Here is a 22522-nt window from a genome sequence, read left to right as displayed (position 1 = left end):
TGCATGTAATTACTATATGTGGGCATTTTTACACAATGTATTATATTATTCTGAGATTTTAAAAGTTTTTTCATACTTTACGAAGATTTTGGTATTTTTATCGTCAAACGTTTCTAAATTTCATCTGTTATTCTTATGCAGTTTTTTCCCTTTTGCTGCCATTATTTTATAGTGTTATGCTATACATAAATATATTATTATTTATTTATGTATTTATATATATTTTTATAGGTTTTTTCTGGTTAATAAAAACAGTACTGTTTTGAACACTCATACGTGTTTTCTAGGGCACATTTAAAGGCATTTGTATATCTCAGAAGTGGAGTTGCTGGGTTTTAGTATTTGCATTTATTATTTTATAAGATAATGCTGAATTTGTTCCAATATAATTATATCAATTTTTTCCACTAGTAGTATACGTAGTTCCCTATGTCCTATATTCCCACCATTTTTGGTATTGTCAAACATTGCTAGTCTTATGAATATAAAAGTATCTCATTGTCCTAGTACCACTAATTAAACAGTTTCTTTTCACCTCAATTATTTATTAATGACTGCTGTGATTCTCCTGTCATATATTAAATGTTCTTAAGATAATGGATATTTTGGATGTGTTTCATTTCTTCCTATTTTAAGACCACAGTAACATAAATATTTCAATTTTGTAATAAACCTTAGTACTTGATAAAGATCTTCCAAATTTGTTATTTTTCAGGAACCTCTTTGTTTACTCCTGGGCCTTGAAATTCCACACACCTTTTACAAAAATCCTGCTAAAAATGAGTTCGTAATTCCCTTAAACCTGTAGATTAATACTGAACAAAAAAGACTGGATAGATTTTTACAATCTTAAGAACACTTCATGTGTTTTCAATCTATTTGCATTTTTTTAAATGTCTCACAATAAAGTTTATAATTTATTGCAAAAATGCCTTACTATATTTTAGACTACTTAGAGATGACACATTTGAATTACCATAGAAATGATATCTGATATATTCCTTTTGATTGTCTTCTTTCTTTCTTTCTTTCTTTCTTTCTTTCTTTCTTTCTTTCTTTCTCTTTCTTTCTTTCTCTCTCTCTCTCTCTTCCTTCCTTCCTTCCTTCCTTCCTTCCTTCCTTCCTTCCTTCCTTCCTTCCTTCCTTCCTTCCTTCCTTTCTTTCTTTCTTTCTTTCTTTCTTTCTTTCTTTCCTTCCTTCCTTCCTTCCTTCCTTCCTTCCTTCCTTCCTTCCTTCCTTCCTTCCTTCCTTCCTTCCTTCCTTCCTTCTTTCTTTCTTTCTTTCTTTCTTTTGCCTTTCAGGGCCACACCAGCAGCATATGGAGGTTCCCAGGCCAGGGGTCCAATCAGAGTTGTAGCCACTGGCCTATGCCACCACCACAGCAACGTGGGATCCAAGCCATGTCTGTGACCTACACCACAGCTCATGACACCACCAGATCCTTAACCTACTGAGCAAGGCCACAGATCAAACCCGCATCCTCATGGATACTAGTCAGGTTTGTTTACTGCTTAGCCACAATGGGAACTCCTTAATTGTGTTTTCTTAATATTTATTTTAGTTCTAAAATGCTATCAACATTTTACATTAATATTATATTCAGCAATTCTCTTAATATGTTTTAATTCCAATATTTTTATGAACATTGTTTTGAGTTACTATACAGTTATATCATCATTGAATAAGGGTAATTTATTTCCTTCTAATCCTTATAAAGTATATTTTTCTTGTCTTATTACACTGGATATGTTTTCCAATAAAATGTAAAGAGATAACTGTGATATAAGCATTCTCTGTATTGGTTGTGATTTTAAACGGAAAACTTCTAAATTTTCACCACTAAATATATTTTTCTGTAATGCTCTATATTAAATTAAGGGTATTTCTAGTTTGACAATAGTTTCTTTCATTTTTAAAATTTGAATTATTAAGTTGATAGGCCTAAATTTATTGAATTAATCTTTCACTGTAGCCTCTTAACGTGGCTTGCAAGAATTCCCTTGTAATTCTGGAATAAACCAAGCATAGTCATGCTATGCACATTTTCATGCACTGCTAGATTAAATTAACTACTACAGTGTTTAGGATTTTTACATCTATGTGTAGAAGGGAAATTGGTTTAGGATTTCCCTTTCAATTGTATCCTTGTCTAAAGTTGATAATGCATATAAACCACCTTATAGAATGAATTTAAGAATATATCATCTTTTTAATTCTTTGAAATAGTTTATGTAATGTAAGATACATTATCTCTTCTTAAAGTTACATAGAAATTGTAAAAAAAAACATTTTTGTCCTGGAATTTTCTTCTTGGAACTTCAAAAAAATGATTCAGTTAGGTTATTTCTTACTTTAATATTTGAGATTATTTATTCCAAATTCAGTTTTGGTAGCATAGATTTTTCTAAGAATTTGTCCATTTTTTTTCTTTTTAAAAAAATGTTCACTAGAGTGTAATTGATTTAAAATGCTGTGCCAATTTCTGCTATACAGCTAAGTGACCCAGTCATTCATATATATGCATTCCTTTTCTTTTTTCTTTCTTTCTTTTTTATTTTGCTTTTTAGGGCCACACCTGTAGCATATGGCGGTTCCCATATGGCTAGGGGATGAATCAGAGCTGCAGCTGCTTGCCTATGCCACAGCCACAGCAATGTAGGATCTGACCACATCTGTGACTACACCACAGCTCACAGCAATGCAGGATCCTTAACCCACTGAGCAGGGCCAGCGATGGAACCCACATCCTCATTGATCTACTTGGGTTCATTAACCACTGAGCCACAAAGTGAACTCCCACATTCATTGCCTCATGTTATCTTCCATCATGACCTATCCCAAGTGATTGGATATAGCTTCCTGTGCTATACAGTAGGACCTCATTGCTTATCCATTCTAAGAGTAAAGTTTGCATCTACTAACCTCAAACTTTCAGTCCATCCCATAGCCTCCTCTCTCCCCCTTAGCAACCAGTGTTCTCTGTCTTAGAATCTGTTTCTGTTTTGCAGATTGGTTCATTTGTGTCATATTTTAGATTCCACATATAAATAATGTAATATGGTATTTATCTTTCTCTTTCTGACTTACTTAGTGTTCATTTTTTCTAAATAGCAGATAAATTGCTTTCATTTTTATCAAAGTTTGATATACAACCTAAGTATATATATACACATATGTATACATATTAATTTCTTACATTTTATATTTCTATAATGATTTTTTTTAAATATTTAAAAGAGATTAGTGAATAAGTATATGAATTTCTGTTAAAAAATTTATCACGATATAGTTTATTTGCGTTTTATTAAATTTTATGTTTTATTGGAGTTAATCTTTTATTTTTTATTCCTCTATAGGCTTTATTTTTTAATGATTTTTATTTTTATAATTGGTTTACAGCGTTCTGTCAATTTCTACTGTATAGCAAAGTGACCCAGTCACACATATATATAAATTCTTTTTCTCACATTGTCCTCCATCATGTTCCATTGTAAGTGACTGGATTTAGTTCCCAGTGGTATACAGCAGAATCTCATTGCTTCTGCACTCCAAATGCAATAGTTTCCATTTGTTAACCCTAGAGTCCCAGTCCCACTCCCTCCCCTCCCCCTTGACAACCACAAGTCATTTATCCCAGGCCATGAGTTTCTTTCCTGTGGAAGGGTTCATTTGTGCCATATATTAGATTCCATGATATAAGTGATATCATATGTTATTTGTCTTTTTGACTTACTTCACTTAGTATGAGAGTCTCTAGTGCCTTCCATGTTGCTGCAGATGGCATTATTTTGTTCTTTTTATGACTGAGTACTATTTCATTGTGCATATATACCACATCTTCTTTTTTATTTAAATTTTTAAAATTTTATTTCCCCAAACATTATTTTTTTTGCTACTGTACAGCATGGTGACCCAATTACACATACATATGTACATTCTTTTTTCTCACATTATCAGCCTCCATCATAAGTGACTAGACATAGTTCTCAGTGCTAAACAGCAGGATCTCATTGCTAATCCATTCCAAAGGCAATAGTCTGCATCTATTAACTCCAAGCTCCCAGTCCATCTCACTCCTCCCCCCTCCCCCTTGGCAACCACAAGTCTATTCTCCAAGTCCATGAATTTCTTTTCTGTGGAAAGGTTCATTTGTACCTTATGTTAGATTCCAGATATAGGTGATATCATATGCTATTTGTCTTTCTCTTTCTGATTTATTTCACTCAGTATGAGAGTCTCTAGTTCCACCCATGTTGCTGCAAATGGAATTATTGTGTTCTTTTGTATGGCTGAGTAGTATTCCATTGTTTATATACACCACATCTTCCTAATCTAGTCATTTGTCGATGGACATTTGGGTTGTTTCCATGTCTTGGTTATTGTGAATGGTGCTGCAATGAATATAGGGGTGCACGTATCTTTTTCGAGGAAAGTTTTTTTTTTTTCGTCTTTATGCTCAAGAATGGGATTACTAGGTCATATGGTGGTTGTATATTGAGTTATCTGAGGAACCTCCATACTGTCTTCCATAGTGGTTGCACCAATTTACATTCCCACCAATAATGCAGGAGGGTACCCTTTTCACCACACCCTCTCCAGAATTTGTTATTTGCGGACTTATTAATGATGGCCATTGTAACTGGTGTGAGGTGGTAACTCAGAGTAGTTTTGATTTGCATTTATCTAATAATCAGTGATGTTGAGAATTTTTTCATGTGCTTATCGGCCATCTGTATATCTTCTTTGGAATATTGACTCGTCAGGTCCTTTGCCCATTTTTCAATTGGGTTGTTGGCTGTTTTGCTCTTTTGTTGTATAAGTTGTTTGTATATTTCAGAGATTAAGTCCTTGTTGGTTGCATCATTTGTAATTATTTTCTCCCATTCTGTAAGTTGTTCCTTTTTTCTTTTTTTTTCATAGTTTTCTTTGCTGTGCAAAAAGATGTCATTTTGATTAAGTCCTATTGGTTTATTTTTGCTTTTATTTCTGTTGCCTTGGGAGACTGATCTAAGAAAACATTTTTAAGGTTGATGTCAGAGAATGTTTTGCCTATGTTCTTTTCTGGGAATTGGATGGTGTTTCACTTTACATTTAAATCTTGAAGCCATTTTGAGTTTATTTTTGTGCATGGTGTGAGGTTGTGTTCCAGTTTCATTGATTTACATGCAGCTGTCCAGTTTTCCCAGCACCACCTGCCAAAAAGACTGTCTTTTCCAGTTTTATATTCTTGCTTCCTTTGTCAAAGATTAATTGACTGTATGTGTCTGTGTTTATTTCTGGGTTCTCTATTCTGTTTCATTCATCTGTATGTCTGTTTTGATACCAGTACCACACTGTCTTGATTACCATGGCTTTGTAATATTGCCTAAAGTCTGGGAGAGATATGCTTTCTGCTTGGTTTTTATTCTTCAGGATTGCTTTGGCAATTCTGCGTCTTTTATGGTTCCATATAAATTTTTAGATTGTTGTAGTGCTATGAAAAATGTCATGGGTAATTTGATAGGGGTTGCATTTTATCTGTAGATTGCTTTGGGTAGTATGGCCATTTTTATGATATTAATTTTTCCAACCCAGGAGCATGGAATATCTTTCCATTTCTTTGAATCCTCTTTAATTTCCTTGAGTAATGTTTTATAGTTCTTATCATATAAGTCTTTCACCTTCTTGGTCAGGTGTATTTCCAGGTATTTGATTTTTTGGAGCTCAATTATAAAGTATATTTTATTTTTGTATTCCTTTTCTAATATTTCATTGTTAGTATAGAGAAATGCAATCTCTTTATTATTTTTTTATTTATTGGAGTATACCTGATTACAGTATTGTATTAGTTTCATGTGTACCAGAAATTGAGTTTTGCATATACTTACATCCCTTCTTTTTCAGATTATCTTCCCATATAGGATATTACAGAATATTTAGTAGAGTTCCCTGTACTATACAGTAGTTCTTTTTTTTTTTTCATTTTTTTTATTACTCAAATGAATTTATCACTATACAGTAGTTCTTTGTTGGCTATTTTATGTATAGTAGTGTGTATATGTCAATAAAATCTCTAAATTTATTTCACCCCCCCACACGTATGTTTCCCCTTTGGTAACCATAAATTTGTTTTCTAAGTCTCTGAGTTTGTTTCTGTTTTGTAAATAGGTTCATTCGTATCATTTTTTTAGAGTCCACATAAAGTGATATCATATGATATTTGTTGCTATAGCTGACTCACTTCACTTAGTATGATAATCTCTAAGTCCATCCTTTGTTGCAAATGATATTTAATTTTTGGGGAGTTCCCATTATGGCACAATGGAAAGAAGTCCGACTAGTATCCATGAGGATGAGGGTTTGATCCCTGGCCTCACTCAGTGGGTTAAGGATCTGGCATTGCCATGATCTATGGTGTAGGTTGCAGACATGGATTGGATCCATGTGGCTGTGGCTGTGGCATAGGGCTAGCAGCTGTAGCTCTGATTTGACCCTCTAGCCTGGGAACTTCCATATGCCACAGGTGCAGCCCTAAAAAGCAAATATATACATATAGTATTTGAAAATGTAATATATATATATTTTCAATTTTATAATGACATTATTCTTTCATATACTTTCTGATTACTATTTAGTACCCTTTCTTTTCAGGTTAAAGGAGTCATTTTTAATATTTTTTTTTTGGAAGACTGATGATGATGTTGTGATAAACTCCTTTAGGTTTTACCCAGATAATTTTATATCTCCTTTAATTAAGAATGAAAACCACCAGGTAACATATTCTCTTGCTAAAAATGTTTTGTTTTGTTTTGTTTTGTTTTAGCCTTTTGAATATATCATGCCACTCCCTTCTGGCCTGCAAAATTTCTGTTGAAAATTTGCTGATAGTTTTATGGGGATTTTCTTAAAAATAACAAGTTGTTATTCTCTTGCTGATTTTATTATTCTCTTCTTGTCTTTAACTCTTGATGTTTTAATTATAACATATCTTGATGTCTGACTCTATTGGAGTTACTCTCATTTGAGTCTCTCCAGGCTTCTTGGTCTGGCTCTCTGTTTCCTTTCCCAAGTTCATCTGTTATGTCTTCAAACAAGATATTTGCCTCTTTCTGTCATCTTCTAGGAGCCCTATAATGCAAATGTTAGTTTGTTTGTTGTCACATAAGCCCCTTAATGCTATCTTCACATTTTGCCTTTTTTTTTCCTACTCTGATAGGGTAAATTCCACTGCCATACCTTTAAGTTGACTGATCCTTTATTATGCTTTATCTACTTTGTTGTTGAGCTTCTCCAGTGCGGTTTTTTTTTTTCAGTTTGCTTATTATAATCTTTAGCTCTGTAATTTCTATTTTGTACTCTTATATTTTCTACTCTTTAAGTTTACTGTGTTCATCCATTCTTCCCCCAGTATAGTGAGCATTTTTATCACAATTTCTTTGAACTCTTTATTACTTGAATTACTTACCTACACTTCTTTTTTAATTTTTTAATTTTTTTATGGTTTTCATCTTTTTTGGGCCACACACATGGCATATGGAGGTTCCCATGATAGACTGAATGGGAGCTATAGCTGTGGACCTATGCCACAACCACAGCAGCTTGGTATTTGAGCTGCATCTGTGACCTACACCACATCTGACAGCAATGCCAGATCCTCAACCCACTGAACAAGGCCAGGAATCGAACCCACATTCTCATGGATACTAGTTGAGTTCATTAACCACTGAGCTCCACTTATCTCCACTTCTTTAAGTTTTTTTTTTTTTTTTCTGATGTTTTATGTTGTTCTTTGGAATATGTTCTTCTGTTTCTTAATTTTGATTCTCTGTGCTATTTTCTATACAGTAGATGAAATAATCACCCCTCATGGTTCTGAAGGACTGGCCTTACATAGAGGATGAACTTTGTCATTTGACTCTGCTTCAGTTCTTTATTGTCTCTCAAACTTTTGCTTTTATCTGAGCAACCTATTTTATTTTTAATAGCTTTCCATAATTGAGCCAGTACCAAGACCTGTCAATGTCCCTAAGAGAGGTTGTTATAGTCAAGTGGGACTAAAGCATAAGACCTATTGTTTAGGGAATCATGTGGTATCCCCCGGGCAGAGTCACAAAAATCAAGGCTCTAAATGAGAATATAAGCTCTTTTCTGGGATATACTGGCAAGGTTGTGTGAGAGAGAGGAAGAACACTAAGATGGCACTCACAGCCTATATTCCTTGAAAGAAGCTCCATAGTCCACTAGATATGTCCTAAACCCAGAGTCTTTTTCTCAGGCCAAAGCTCCAGGACAAGCAAAGTGGCATGCTTCACAGAAAGCCTGAGGGTGTGCCTTAGTCTGTTCAGTTCTTTATGGCAGGAGACTGTATGTGTATGAGGAACTTTCCCAAAAACCATCTCTCTATCAGTGCAGTCTAGTGGAATCCAGGTTTGCAAGTGCCCTTGCCATCAGAACTAGGCAATGAAGAGTCATCCCATGGACTGAAGTTGTACAAATTGGGAAACCAGACATAGAAGTCATATTACATCCAACTATAAAGCTCCTTTGCTGGAGACACTTACCCTCTGGATCACAGCAGAGGAAAGTACAAAGATAGGTATATTGTAGTTAGCTCCTAGATGTATGTTTTGCTAGGAGTGTGCCTCTCTGGCTATAACTACGATAATTAGCTAATGACCTTGACAGAAAGACTGGGCTCCTGGGTATGTTGCCTCTTCTGCCATGGGGGTGGTTACTGTTTAAGGACTTTTTCTCTATTAGAGTCTTGTGGGATTCATGAGAGTAAGCTCCAGAGCCAGGTGATGTAGAGGTGTCCCCTGACAGAAGGGGATGCCAAACACATGAGCTTCTTTCTGAGTGACATTGATTATTATAGTCCTCTGGAACTAAGAATCCAAAATCTCCTAGCCTCCAGAGTGAGGTTTTCAAGAGGCATTCCCTTGGTGGGAGCCATAGTGATCAGGGCTCTGATATGTGGAACAGCTCCTTTACAGGAGATGCCGGTCCTCTGGAGCACAGGAAAGGATGGTAATCCAAAAGGCTCTTAAGATGTGTGTGTTAAATAAGATTCCTGTCCTTGGGCCAGTGCTTTAATATAAGCAGGTGATCCTGCCTTACTCTGGGGTGGGTAAGTCTGAGCACAAGGGCTGTTAAGAGCTGCTTCCAAGATGAACACAAGCCTATGGGTCTCATGATGTGAGCCCTGTTGGTTTTCAAATTAGATATTTTGGGGGTTTGTCTCTCAGGTGCAGACCTCATGAAGGGTTTGAACCCTTTGCTACTTAGAGATAAGTTTTGGGTTTTGAGTTTTCTCCCAGTTATGCGTCACTGTGCTATGATTGGGGTTTATGATGAGATGGTGTCCCAGCCTCTCTTACCCACTTTGAGATGGCTTTCTTCTCATTTGCCAAATATATAGTCATCACTCAGCCAGCCTTTAAGTTTTTGTTTTGTTTCATTTTATTTTTAAGAGAAATTGTTTCAAATGTAGCTGTAGATGCAATGTATTCATGAGAGTATGTGAGTTCAGGTTCTCCCTATATCACTATCTTGACCCAAAACCTTAGTCAAATTACCGGAATTAGCTAGTAAAATGTTGGTTTAAACAACAACCACCACCACCCACTGTTACATATTTTATATTAAACACTAGGCGTAGGAATTGAATTCTACAAAAATAACCTATAAAAACTAAAAGCAAGATAATATCTAGGGGAAAAATGATTATACCCCACATTGCTCTGATACAAGTTGTAAAGAATCTGGCCTTTGGGGTGCCAAGTAAAAAAAACCAAGGTAAGTTCATGAAAGCTTGTGTTCACTTGTTCTAGTAAGTGCTCACTATTCTTCTATATAAAAAAAATCATATTTATCAACATGGTGGATATAAAAAATATGATCATTGCATTTGCAAATGAATTGTTACTGATTGAGCTCTACAAAAAAGGAAAACAAAGGAAGCTCACTTTTGACCTCTTTTATTAGCAGTATTTTGCTTGCTAATGGATGCTGGATTAAAGTTAAACCGGCCAGATATATAGAAGGTTTATATCTCATGTTATTACTAGCAAAGATTTTCCAGTGGCTCATACATCTATCTGTAACACTAACGAAATATGTCTGTGTTGTTGGCATGAAAATCTCAGTGATTCAAAGGAACATCACTCTGGAAGCTCCCATAGATTTGCCAATAATAATGATAATAGTAATAATAATAATAATAATAAATTGGCCTAGAAAGCAGGGCTGCCTTGCATTCTGACCCTCATTCTTCTGGTAACTGACCATGTGATCTTATACCCTTCCATTGCTGTTTAAAAAAATAAGTAGATTATTTTTAAGTTCCCTTTCAACTCACCTCATAAAATTTATATCTCTGCAAAAATAGCTGTTCACTATCAGTATTAGGTGAGCTAATATGGCTGCTTCTCCTGATGGGATAACTTTCCTGCAAAAATATCTACTATTTATACATTCTGTACATTGTGTTGATTTTTCTTATAAGAATGAGCATGGCAAATAAGCTTATGCACTGGAAGTTTTATGCATTTGATAACAAAATATATTATTTGAGAGACTTTTTAGTGGATTAGTAATAAGTAAATGATGATGGAAAAAGGATCATTACTGTTGAAATAGACATATGTAGTTGACTCCCTTTTCTCATGCTACTGTAATTGACAGCAGTTTAAATAACATTAGATGGATTCTTTGTACTTAGAGGAAAAAACTCCATAGCCTTCTTTGGATTTGCATCATGTTTTACTATATAGCATATAAATAAATTATAACTTCATTTTCCTGAATGCATTTTCTTTTTTGTATTCTACTTATTAGAATATTCATATTAAAGATTCTCCCACAGAACTTGAACTTACAACAAAAACTGCACTACTCTAGTTTTGGAAAGTGTCCAAAACCTTTAGAGTCACTCAGTCCATTTAACACTTGAAAAGTAAACCTGACTGAAGTCACTATGTGGCCATGCTCTAAGTGAATAACATTCTCTCTGTGGACATGCAAAATTCTCTCTAGGTTTAATGCCAGTTGTGATTTTGCCTCAATAGAATGCCCTATAGCATTTATAGACAGTGACTTGACTCCTTCTTTCTTTAAAAATATTAAGTATATGAAATAATTCTCAATATATTCAAATGAATAATAATGGGATTTTCACGGATCTACAAAGAGGAAACGAGAGAATAAAACTCGTGGTAGATAAAGAATTTTCATTAAGAACCAACAAGCTTATTGGCTCAAAACCAGCAATGAAAAGGGTGAGTTTTGTCTTTGCTAGCATAATACAGTTGTTTTGAGAAGAGAGGTCATGGAAAAGGGCACAGAATTCAGTCAGTCAGCTGCTCCTTCATCATATAGCATGCAGTAACTTAAGGGTGTTTGTCTACTAATGAGATTTTTTGCTAAGGGAAGTGTATCTGCAGAACTCAGTTTCTTCAGCAAAAGCCTTATTTGTGTTTTTTTCCCCCAACCTTATCAAGGAACAATTGAAAAATATGATTGTATATATTTACATTGGACAGTGTAATGATTTGACATACATATACATTGTGGAATACAAGTTCAAGATAATTAACATATCCATCAGTTCACACATTAAAATCTCTCTTTCTTCTGTGGTGAGAATATTTACAGTTTATTCTCGCCAGCTCTCAAGTACGCGGTACTGTATTATTGATTATAGTCACTATGCTGTATACTAAATCCTCAGAACTTATTCTTTTTATACATGAAGGATTATACCATTTAGCCTACATCTTCCTATTTTCTCCCTTCCCCCATCCCCTAGAAATCATTCTACTCTCAGTTTCTGGTACCTGGCTCCTTTTTAATTCACATATATGTGATGTCATATAGTATTTGTCTTTTTCTATGTGGCTTATTTTACTTAGCATAATACCCTCCAGTTTCATCCATATTGTCACAAATGACAGGATTTCCACTTTTTATGGGTGAGTAATATTCCATTGTGCATGTATGCCACATTTTCTCTGTTTATTCCTCAGAGGGCATTTATATTGTATCAGTATCTTGGCTATTGTGAACTTTGTGTTCCTATGTAGTTCTGCTATAATTTTATTTTAAGTTTTAGGAAAAACTAGGCTAAAATAATCTCTCTTTCTTAACTTTTACACTTCTAGAAGTCCATACTAAATGTGACAATAAATGTTCAAACCTCTAATAAAACAATTCATCCTGGAGCATTAAGATAAGTACTTTTTGGAGAGCTATTAGATCTTTCCTGCTGGTATACATGCATATATAGCATTGCAGTGAACCAGTGGTTCTCAAGCAAGGGCCACTTTTCTCCTGGGATACACAGTGGGTTTTTGTAATTTGTTTGGAGAAGTTGATACTAGTATTTAGAAGCCAAGTATGTTGCTAAACATACTACATTGCACAGAAGAGTCCTCACATCAAAGAGTTATCCAGTCCAAAATATGAATAGTGCTGAGGTTGGAAAACCCAGCAATAGACTATTTCATGAATATAAAACTTACTTTTATAATTTAAAACATTTAATAGTTTGAGACTATCTGTTGTTGAATTATTACTTCTGAGAGTGTTTACAGCTCTTTAGTATATACCCATAATTTTAGGATGTGATATGTGTGTGTATGATGAGAAGTAGTCATTCATATAGAACTGAAGTGGTGGAAGGCTCCCAAACATCAAAAAAAATTGCCTTTGGAGTTCCCATCGTGGCGCAGTGATTAACAAATCCGACTAGGAACCATGAGGTTGCAGGTTTGATACCTGGCTTTGCTCAGTCCGGCATTGCTGTGAGCTGTGATGTAGGTTGCAGACACAGCTCGGATCCCGCGTTGCTGTGGCTGTGGCATAGGTCGGGGGCTACAGCTCCGATTAGACCCCTAGCCTGGGAACCTCCATATGCCGTGGGAGTGGCCCTAGAAAAGGCAGAACAACACACACACACACAAATTGCCTTTATAATAAGTAAATCAATGATGAGTGACTCTTCCCTAAGCAGGTGAAAAATTCACTCACATTTCTAGGGAATTGGTGTATCTAGCTTAACTGAACCTGAAATTCTTTAATTCATCATTTAAAATGCAACATAGTCTCATCGAAGTGTCCTGACACTGAGAAGCCAGAATAGTTTCCTTGCTACATTTTCTGTGTTTTTAGGGAAACACATACTGTTCACTCACCATGGCCTTAGAGATCATCTGTTCTAATCCTCGTGTTTTATAAATGGAGACCATAATCCTCAAAAAGGAAGTGTCGACCTGCAATTGCAAACTAGTTAGTAATGAAGCCAGATCTACAGTTACGTTATATATCACTATCAAAATGAGGTCGTGATTTGATGACTTTGTAAAATCGAATCTATGTGTATTGAGATATTATATTGAGATGGTTTATAATGGAATTTTGCTCAGCTGCAGTGGTTTGGAATTGTCCTTCATGACTGACATGACCTCTTTTGCCATCTAGATAAGATGGAACTTACCGCATAATGATTTTTTTCCTTCTCCAGGATGTACTTTCTTTGTGCTAATATTACATTCACACGGAAAACATCATTTTCAAGTCACAGTGTGCCATATGTAATATTCTACTTTAAATCATGTTATGCTTTTTAAGTCATACAAGTCTGTGTCAGTATGTCACAGAGATTAGGAGGTGGGTCTCTAAAAATTCATTCCTATCCACAAATCCATTAATCTTGTACATTTTCTTGGAAAAAGTCTGCTTTCTGTCCTTGAACAACTGCCTGCATATAGGCTTATTTTTTTTCTTTATTGTTAAGGTGATTCTCCTGTTTTTTGCCATTATATATTAATAGGGCCATATGGCCAACTTATTTTTCCTGTTTCAGTGTTTACTTCAAATTCAGGATTACTGATGTTATCTTTAAATAGATTATGAAAGTAATGGTAACTATATAGTTTTAGAGTATAGTTTTTGCTAAAGGAGATTATACAATAATCTATATTTCATATCAGTATGAAATGAAAAACATTACACAAGTTTGACCTAGTTATTTTTAAAAAGTACTTGTAATTGTGTTGAAAGTATTATCCTGACTTCTTACTATTTGATATGATCTTAAATAATATTATGTTATCTGTTTTTTCATTGACACAGTTTAGTAAATTGAAGCTTCATATATAGGAGATACACCTTCATATATAGGACATACACAAAATGAACCCTCTTCTGTTTATTTAGCCATGATTTATATATAAGTGGTACATTTCGTGATCCAGTAACTAAAATTTATTAGGAGAGATCCAACATATTATGTTACTCTTACAGAGACATAATACTGTTACAGAGACCTAGTATGAAGGGCAAAACATTTAAACAGAAACAAATTTTCATAGCCTCAGCTGAGTGTATTATTTCATAACTGTCTTTGGTTATAGATAAATTTAGAAGGCACTAATAATTATGTAAAATAATATGATAACAATAAAGTTGCTCTGATGTGATAAGTTGTGAGATATTTCAAATTTGGCATCATATGTTTTATTTTTTCCTATTTAGGGCCACACCTACCACATATGGAAGTTCCTAGGCTAGGGGTCAAATCAGACCTGCACCTGCAGGCCTATGCTACAGCCACAGCAACACCTGGATCCTAGGGGCATCTCTGACCTATGCCGCAGCTTGTGGCAACACCAGATCCTTAACCCACTGAGCGAGGCCAGGGACTGAAACTGCATCCTCACGGATACTAGTTGGGCTCTTAACCTACTGAGCCATAATAGGAACTTCAGCACTGTATTAACATTTAATTATATTTCACTGAGAGGTTCTCGGAATGTAAAAACCTATCTTAGGAATTCAGGGTGTCAATGTATAGCACTCTTGTCTTTCCCTCCTGAATTAGAAATAAACTGGAAAAATAAGACACAATAGACACCCAGGTGGATATAAAAATTGTTATTGGAAAAAAGTGTAGGAAATTAGTCTAGATTTGTATCTAAAAGATATTGCTGTGGCTCTGGCATAGGCCAGCAGCTGTAGCTCCAAGACGACTACTAGCCTGGGAACTTCCATATGCCACAAGTGCGGCCCTAAAAGGACAAAAAGACAAAAAATAAAAAATAAAAGAGATTGACTATTATTTTTTCTTCTCTGACAGCACCCCTTTTTCTATACTTGTAAATGACTTGGAACTACCTATCCCATTAAAAGACTGTGTTTACAAAGCAACTTGAGTTTTCAGGATAGCTGCCTCTCACTGGTTGAAGTGGGAAAACATAAAGCAAATGCTTAGAAGTTAAACCTTTCTACTCTTTAATTCTACAAAGTCAAGAAATATGAACCAGATAGTGAATGACAGGATCTTCTTACCTACCAAGCAGATAACCAGTCAAAAGAGAAAAAAACCAGAAGATAATCAGTCAAAAGAGAAAAATATTTGGCAAGGAAAGATATTTTAACACAAGGGTTCTTCATATGAAAATGTGGTATCAGAGAAAGAGGGTGTTCCCACCAGCATAGCATAGTCTAATAAAGTATGTTTCACTTAATTGATTGACTACTCCCTGATAAGATACTTTTATCCCTCTAGTAGTGACTCATTAATTTTTCATTCCCTAAAATGAGGCAAAAATGTCAATATGTCCTCTGGGATTCAGTAGCTCTGCTGATAAAAGTGGTTATTCACTTGTGAGGGCCATGGAATTATATGGACAGGAGAAATAACCAACAAATTGAGTTGATTATTATGTGAAAAATATTTACATGAAAGTACTGATTTTTCTTTCTGTTTAAAGTTTATAAAAAGAATCAAGATTAACCTTGATTAAAGATTCACTTTTTTTAGATCTTAAAATTTTTTATTTTCTTTCCTATTTAATTATGCTAATGAAAATTGCTATTATAAGATACTTTAAGAATTTTGGAGTTTTATTTTCTATTATCTATTGATTCTCACTGAGGTAAATTCAGATAGAATAAAGGAATTCCCGTCATGGCTCAGTGGTTAACGATCCCAACTAAGATCCATTAGAACACGGGTTCGATCCCTGGCCTGACTCAGTGGGTTAAGAATCCAGTATTGCCGTGAGCTGTCGCAGACGTGGCTCAGATCTGGCATTGCTGTGACTGTGGTGTAGGCTGGCAGCTACAGCTACGATTCAACCCCTAGCCTGGGAACCTCCATATGCCACAGGTGTGGTCCTAAAAAAAAGACCAAAAAAAAAAAAAAAAGAAAAGAATGAAGAAGTATGTGAATCACACTCTATGTATTTTCCTTAAATTAGTTAAGCTAATACACGTAAGTGAGAATATATGTGAGAGAATAAAGTTAAATATTTGTGTTTTATTTTAGCAACTTCAGTTGTCATATTAATTTAATAAATTTTTGTGATGGTACATAATTAAAATGTTATTAAACTATCTTAAAGGGAAATATTTTATAGGAAGTAATATAGCAGACTATGGAATTCATGGCTTATATTCTTTTATCATTCATGCATTTTGATAAAATAGTATCTATTCAGTTGATAAGACAAGGTTAGATACAACAAAGAGAAGTTTTAGATAGATAAATGTGTCTTGGAGTTCTCTTTTGGTGCAATGGGTTAAGACAGCATTGTCACTGCAGTGGCTTGGGTCACTGCTGAGGTGCAGGTTTGATTCCTGGCCCAGGAACTTACTAGGCCATGGGTGCAACCAAAAAAAAAGGGGTGGGGGTGAAATATTCTTACATCAATTTTTTAATTGGTTTTTTATTTATAGTACTTTGAACATAAGAAAAACTTTGAAGACACTATATGTTTCTGTAAATCACAGCAGTGGTATTTGTTACCTAGATTTCAAGGCATTGGCTCACATATTCTATTTGACAAGCTAAAGGCAAAGCATAAAACACAAGCTAGACTTCAAATCTCCATGATTCTAGACTACAATATCATGGCATCCTGAAGTAATCTCTAAATTAATCCACAAGAGATAAAAACACTCAGAAGGGACATTTATGAATTACTGTCCATACAGAGAACTATTCAAGGGCCTTCCTGTGGACACCCAGGCACACTTTTACTCATTCAAGTGGAGCTCTTCCCAAGATTTTATGACCAGAGTCTGGTGGGTAGAGAAAATTGTATTATAAATTATAAAAGTTGGTAATAAAGTACAAACTTAATTTTCTTCCTCCAGTTTTATAGGTAGAGATACAGATATAAGTATGAAGATAAAAAGAATAAATTACATTTTTTCTCCTTTACATATGCATATTTAATAGATAAACAATATTCACCTTTGGTAGATAAATTTTGCTGGTGAAAGCTCAATATGATCCCTCAGAGACACAGAGATAGAGGTGAGAAGAACATCCATTCCCCCTCTCTCTCTCCCTGTTTCCCTCTCTGTTTTTGGTGCTTGTCATATATATCTGTCATGCTTCTGCTCAGGACAGTGAAGGCTTTGATCTAGCTAAGGAGGTGTGGGTGGGCAAGGCTATGACTTATTAGAAAACTGTCTTTCTAAAATCTCAAATGCCCAAATACCAACATTGGAGTTGCCTGAGTCTGTCCTCTCTGATTTCCCCCAGCACATTAGCAAGAGCTCTCTGTCAGATTTGGAGCTTCTGATAATAAGTAGGCTTTTGTATTAAATGCAAGTTCTCCAGGAAACTTTTGAAAGTGAAAAGGAAAAACAGAGAATTGAAGATGAAAGGGAGTGCATTTTTTTTTCCCCTACGGCAATACATTTACTCTGTAAAGTAATGCATTTATCTATACTTATGCTTTTTACTACTATTCTGTACTCACCTCATCTGATTTATGCTAATGTCTGCCCAAAATGACAATAGAAGCAGAAAGTTATATAGAGTCACTCACAGTATTTGCTTTACTATTACTCCACCTACTGGAATTGCCCTTTACTGACCACAAATTTCTAGGACAGAGACTTGGAAAATGTGATAAGGGGAATTGGAATTATGTACAAGAACCGACAAAACTATTTTCTTCATATTGTTTTGTTTAATAGGATGATACTTACAAAAATAGGCAGAAGTTTTATTGGAGCATTGGTTGAGAATGTTCAGAAACAGGATACATTGTTTTACTCTTTATTATTTTATGTTCTCAGCTACTGAGTCCTAATCACAGTAGATTTCTATAATCTTATAGAAATAGGGTTATGTTGATATTAAAATGCTGCATTGCACATTATTCCAATATGTGCCATTTGCTTATCAATCAGGCATATATGCTTTTGCTATACAAATAAAATTGAAGTTTTCAGTGTTTCAGAAAGATATTCAAATAAAACAATTGTAGAGGAACACTGAAATATTTTGTTGAGTGTTGTTTAAAATATCTAGGTAATTAAAATAACTTTTGTTATAAATACAGAAAACTTTTGCATTTACTGCAAATTAATGTGTTCTAACTTAGTAGGTTTTCTAGGTCATTTAAATCAGAGCATAGGAGTCATCTATATATAAACACATTTGCATTTATTTTTAGACATATTTTAAAAATACAATATAACTTTATTACATTTAATCAGAATTTAATTATAACTAGGATTACATACGATATTTATATGGAGCACTTGATTGAGCAGGTAATCTATCCATGGCCATACATATGTTAAAAACTGTATTTAAAATAACACACTGATGCAAAATATTCTAGGATGTTGGCAGTTATCAGGATCCCTACGCTTTGTCTTTTTTTTTAAATGAACCAAAGTGAAAGGCATTTATTTTTGAAGTGAATTTAAAAATGATTTCCCTTCATAATAATGTAGAAACAAATTGATACGAAACTGATGATGAATAACGTGTGTGTTTATGTTTGTGAACAAATATGCTATGTACAGGCATTGTTAATCCCCATATTTTTATTACTTTTTTTTTTTTTTGTCATTCTGTCTTTTCTAGGGCCACACTCGTGGCATGTTGAAGTTCCCAGACTAGGGGTCGAATTGGAACTGTAGCCACCGGCCTACACCAGAGCCACAGCAAGGCCAGATCCGAGCCCCATCTGTGAGCTGTACCATAGCTCACGGCAATGCTGGATCCTTAACCCACTGAGAGAGGCCAGGGATCGAACCCTCAACCTCATGGTTCCTAGTCGGATTTGCTAACCACTGAGCCATGACAGGAACTCCTATTACTTTTTCTTGAATGTACATAAATAAAAATAACAGGACAGACAGCTTTATGTCGGGCAACTTTTAGCATATTTCATTAACCACTGACATTACATAGAGGCTATTAAATCTGTATTATGAATGATCATATAATAAATATTAAATTAAGGACTTCTACTTTCATATCCAATAAAGGCAAAACTTTTTGTAAAAAAACTAGTCATAGACTAACTTAAAAAACATTTTTTGTATGGTTATTCACAAATATCATGTGGAACACAGCAAAAATAAAAGATAGTCTTATGTTAGTTATGACAAAAAATATCCTTGTCTGAGCACAAAATGAAATGAACTTCTTTTCCTCTGCAGAACAATAAAAGCATGTACTAGATACAACTGAATCAACACAGCTGGTTGCTAGCATTATGATTAGGAATGCACCAGTTTGGATAAAATAAGAACTGGCCTGAATCTTTGCCCAAAGCTTACACTGAAATGACCCTATAAGAAGTTAAAATACTTTGCCCAACTTCTTTTTTTCCCTCAAATTTCAAATGTCCTGTTTTTATAATGAAAGATTGGGGACATCCTATTTCTTGATTAACTTATAAAGGAAGTTCTAAAATAAAAGTAACTGAATATACAAGTATAGAACGAAATACATGCTAAATTTTAATAACCCAAATTTGTAATCCAAAATAGAGTAAAAATATTTTTTTATTTATCTATTATTTATTTATTTATTTTGTCTTTTTGCCATTTCCTGGGCCACTCCCATGGCATATGGAGGTTCCCAGGCTAGGAGTCCAATTGGAGCTGTAGCCAATGGCCTACGCCACAGCCACAGCAATGCAGGGATTTGAGCCGCATCTGCAACCTACACCACAGCTCACAGCAACACTGGATCCCTGACCCACCAAGCAAAGCCAGGGATTGAACCCGCAACCTCATTGTTCCTGGCTGGATTCATTAACCACTGAGCCACAACGGGAACTCCAAAATAATTTTTATCTTTAAGTGAATTCCATCTTGGGGTCTTTCTTCTCAAGTAAATATTAAAAGAATACATGCAAAAACATAAATGTTTAATTTTTAACCAGATTTTTGAAGAAGGGTATTGAATATTTTATTGCATGTCAATATACACTTCGTGTTGTTTAATGTTTCAGTGGTCATTATAGCAATGTTTTGTTGGGTTACAGTCTGAATAAACTGAGTAAATTTGTAACTGTCCATTCTGCAATATAGGTTAGAGTATAGGGAAGACTGTTAATGAAAAATAATATATTTCAAGTATGCATATTACTGTCAGATATTGAGTCAAAAGTAGAACTAATATAAGAGTTACAAGTAAGCCCTCTAAAGGAATCATAACTCCCAAATATCCTTGCATGTTCTCAGGAAAACGCAGATATAATTATCAATGTTCTGACATTGCCACTTGCATTGCATTTCCCTGAAACTGGTCTAGTAGTAAATCACTAGCCAGTTCCTAACAGTTTAGTGTTCTTCCACCTATTAACTAATATCTCAGAGTAGAGTCACATGATTTAAAACTAGTCAGCAGTGGTTGAAAGTGCAAATTTTTTAAGACATGAATGTAGAAAACCTCTAAAGGGCATATTACTCACTGGAATCCCAGCAGGCTAAAACAGTAGAACACCGTCTTCCCTTTGTGGTGGGAGGTGTTCAGTGTGTCTGTTATGGGGGAAGTGAAAAAAATGTTTAGGGAACAGAAAGTGAGAAAGTAGAAAGTTTGGGAAGAAAAAAAGAGACTACAAAGGAAAAAGTAAAAAAAAAAAAAAGAGGAAGAAGATAAGTAGGAGGGCAGAAGAAAAAAAAAGAGAAGATGGGTGGAAGGATGATGATAGGAGGAAGAAAAAACAGCATGAAGCAGAAAATAAGGTGGAAGAAAGATCAAGTGAAGATAAGTGAGGGAAAATAGGAAGAGGGAGTAAATAGAATGTAGTGGTTTCTAGGTTTTTGTTAATGTCTGCTTAAGGCTGGTCTGAGATGACCTCCCTGCTTCTTACAGTACTGGTCCCAGGCATATAGGGCAGGGCTACCCTCAGACCCTCCTTCATGTGCACCTTGTCACACAGAGATCACTATGTGGCTATGCTTTTAACATTCATTTCAAACCAACCTTCTACCATGATTTTATCTTTTGTGAACAATAAGATTCAAGCTTTGTTACAAATGAATTAGGATGTTGAAGAAATAACGGGCATTGCCAATAACCCATTAACAAAAATCAACTCAAGTACTATGTTTATTTCAGAAGATAAATTAATTTTTAAAGAGACTTATCCTAAGAAAATATTCCTATAGTCTTCAATCTCTTTTTTTTTTTAAATCTCTTTAATTCATTGACTTGTCTTCAAACTCAACACCGAGTTCCTTGAAAGTTTTTCTACTGTAGAATTGTTCTATAGTATCAAATACATACAGTTTTCTTCTTTGCTCAGGCTCCTGACTAGAGTTTCTAAAACCTTAATTTCCTAAATGATACCTAAGTGTAATTTCCTAATGTCTTAGTAGCAATAGGAATATTTTTTGCCATAATTGGGTTCTGTCCTCAGTACCTGAAATAGCTCCAGAGCAATAGAAATGAAATGAGCATCTTCTGTTATTCATAAGAAACACCTATGAAAGGCACCTAACTTTATGTTAATGAAGTGACTTTTGGAGAGCCCCTAAGTATGAGGGGGCTGATTGCCAGGGCAACCAACTGGTGTTATCAGAGGGCTGGAATTTTCAGTCCCAACTCCCAGCCTCCAGTGAAGGAAGATGTGCCAGAGTTTGAGCTGATCACTGCTGGACAATGATTTAATCAATCATGCCTCTGTAACAAAGCCTCCATTAAAAACCTAACCAAAGTGATTTAGAGAGCTTCTGGGTTGGTGAAACATGGGAGTGCTAGAAGGGTGGCTTTCCCAGGGAGGGTGTGGAAGCACAGCATCCCTTCCAACATATCTTATCCTATGTACCTCTTCATCTGCCTGTCATTTTTTATCCTGTTAGATATTCTTGGTAAAAATTAGTAATAGCAAGTAAAGTGCTTTGCTGAGTTCAGTGAGTCGTTCTAGCAAATTACTGAATCTGAGAAGGGGGCTGTGGAAACCCCCAATTTATAATTGCTTGATCAGAAGTACAGATGGCAGACAACCTGAAAATTGTGATGAGTGTCTGGAGTTGGGGTGGGACAGTCTTATGCTACTGAGCCCTTAACCTATGGAATCTTCACTCACTCCAGTTAGTGTCAGAATTGGGTACACCCTGTCAGTGTCCACTGAGAATTGGAGAATTGCTTGTTGTGGAAAAAACCTGCATATCTATTGTCAGAAGTGAAGTGTAATAGAGTACAGAAAACAGTTTTTTCATTTATCTACCTTGACTTCTTGTCCTAAAGTTCCTTTCTCCGGAGGTCTCTGAAATG

Source organism: Phacochoerus africanus, chromosome 1 (genome assembly GCF_016906955.1).
Source record: "Phacochoerus africanus isolate WHEZ1 chromosome 1, ROS_Pafr_v1, whole genome shotgun sequence".
NCBI classification, from domain to species: Eukaryota; Metazoa; Chordata; class Mammalia; order Artiodactyla; family Suidae; genus Phacochoerus; species Phacochoerus africanus.
This window is presented reverse-complemented; position numbering follows the sequence as displayed.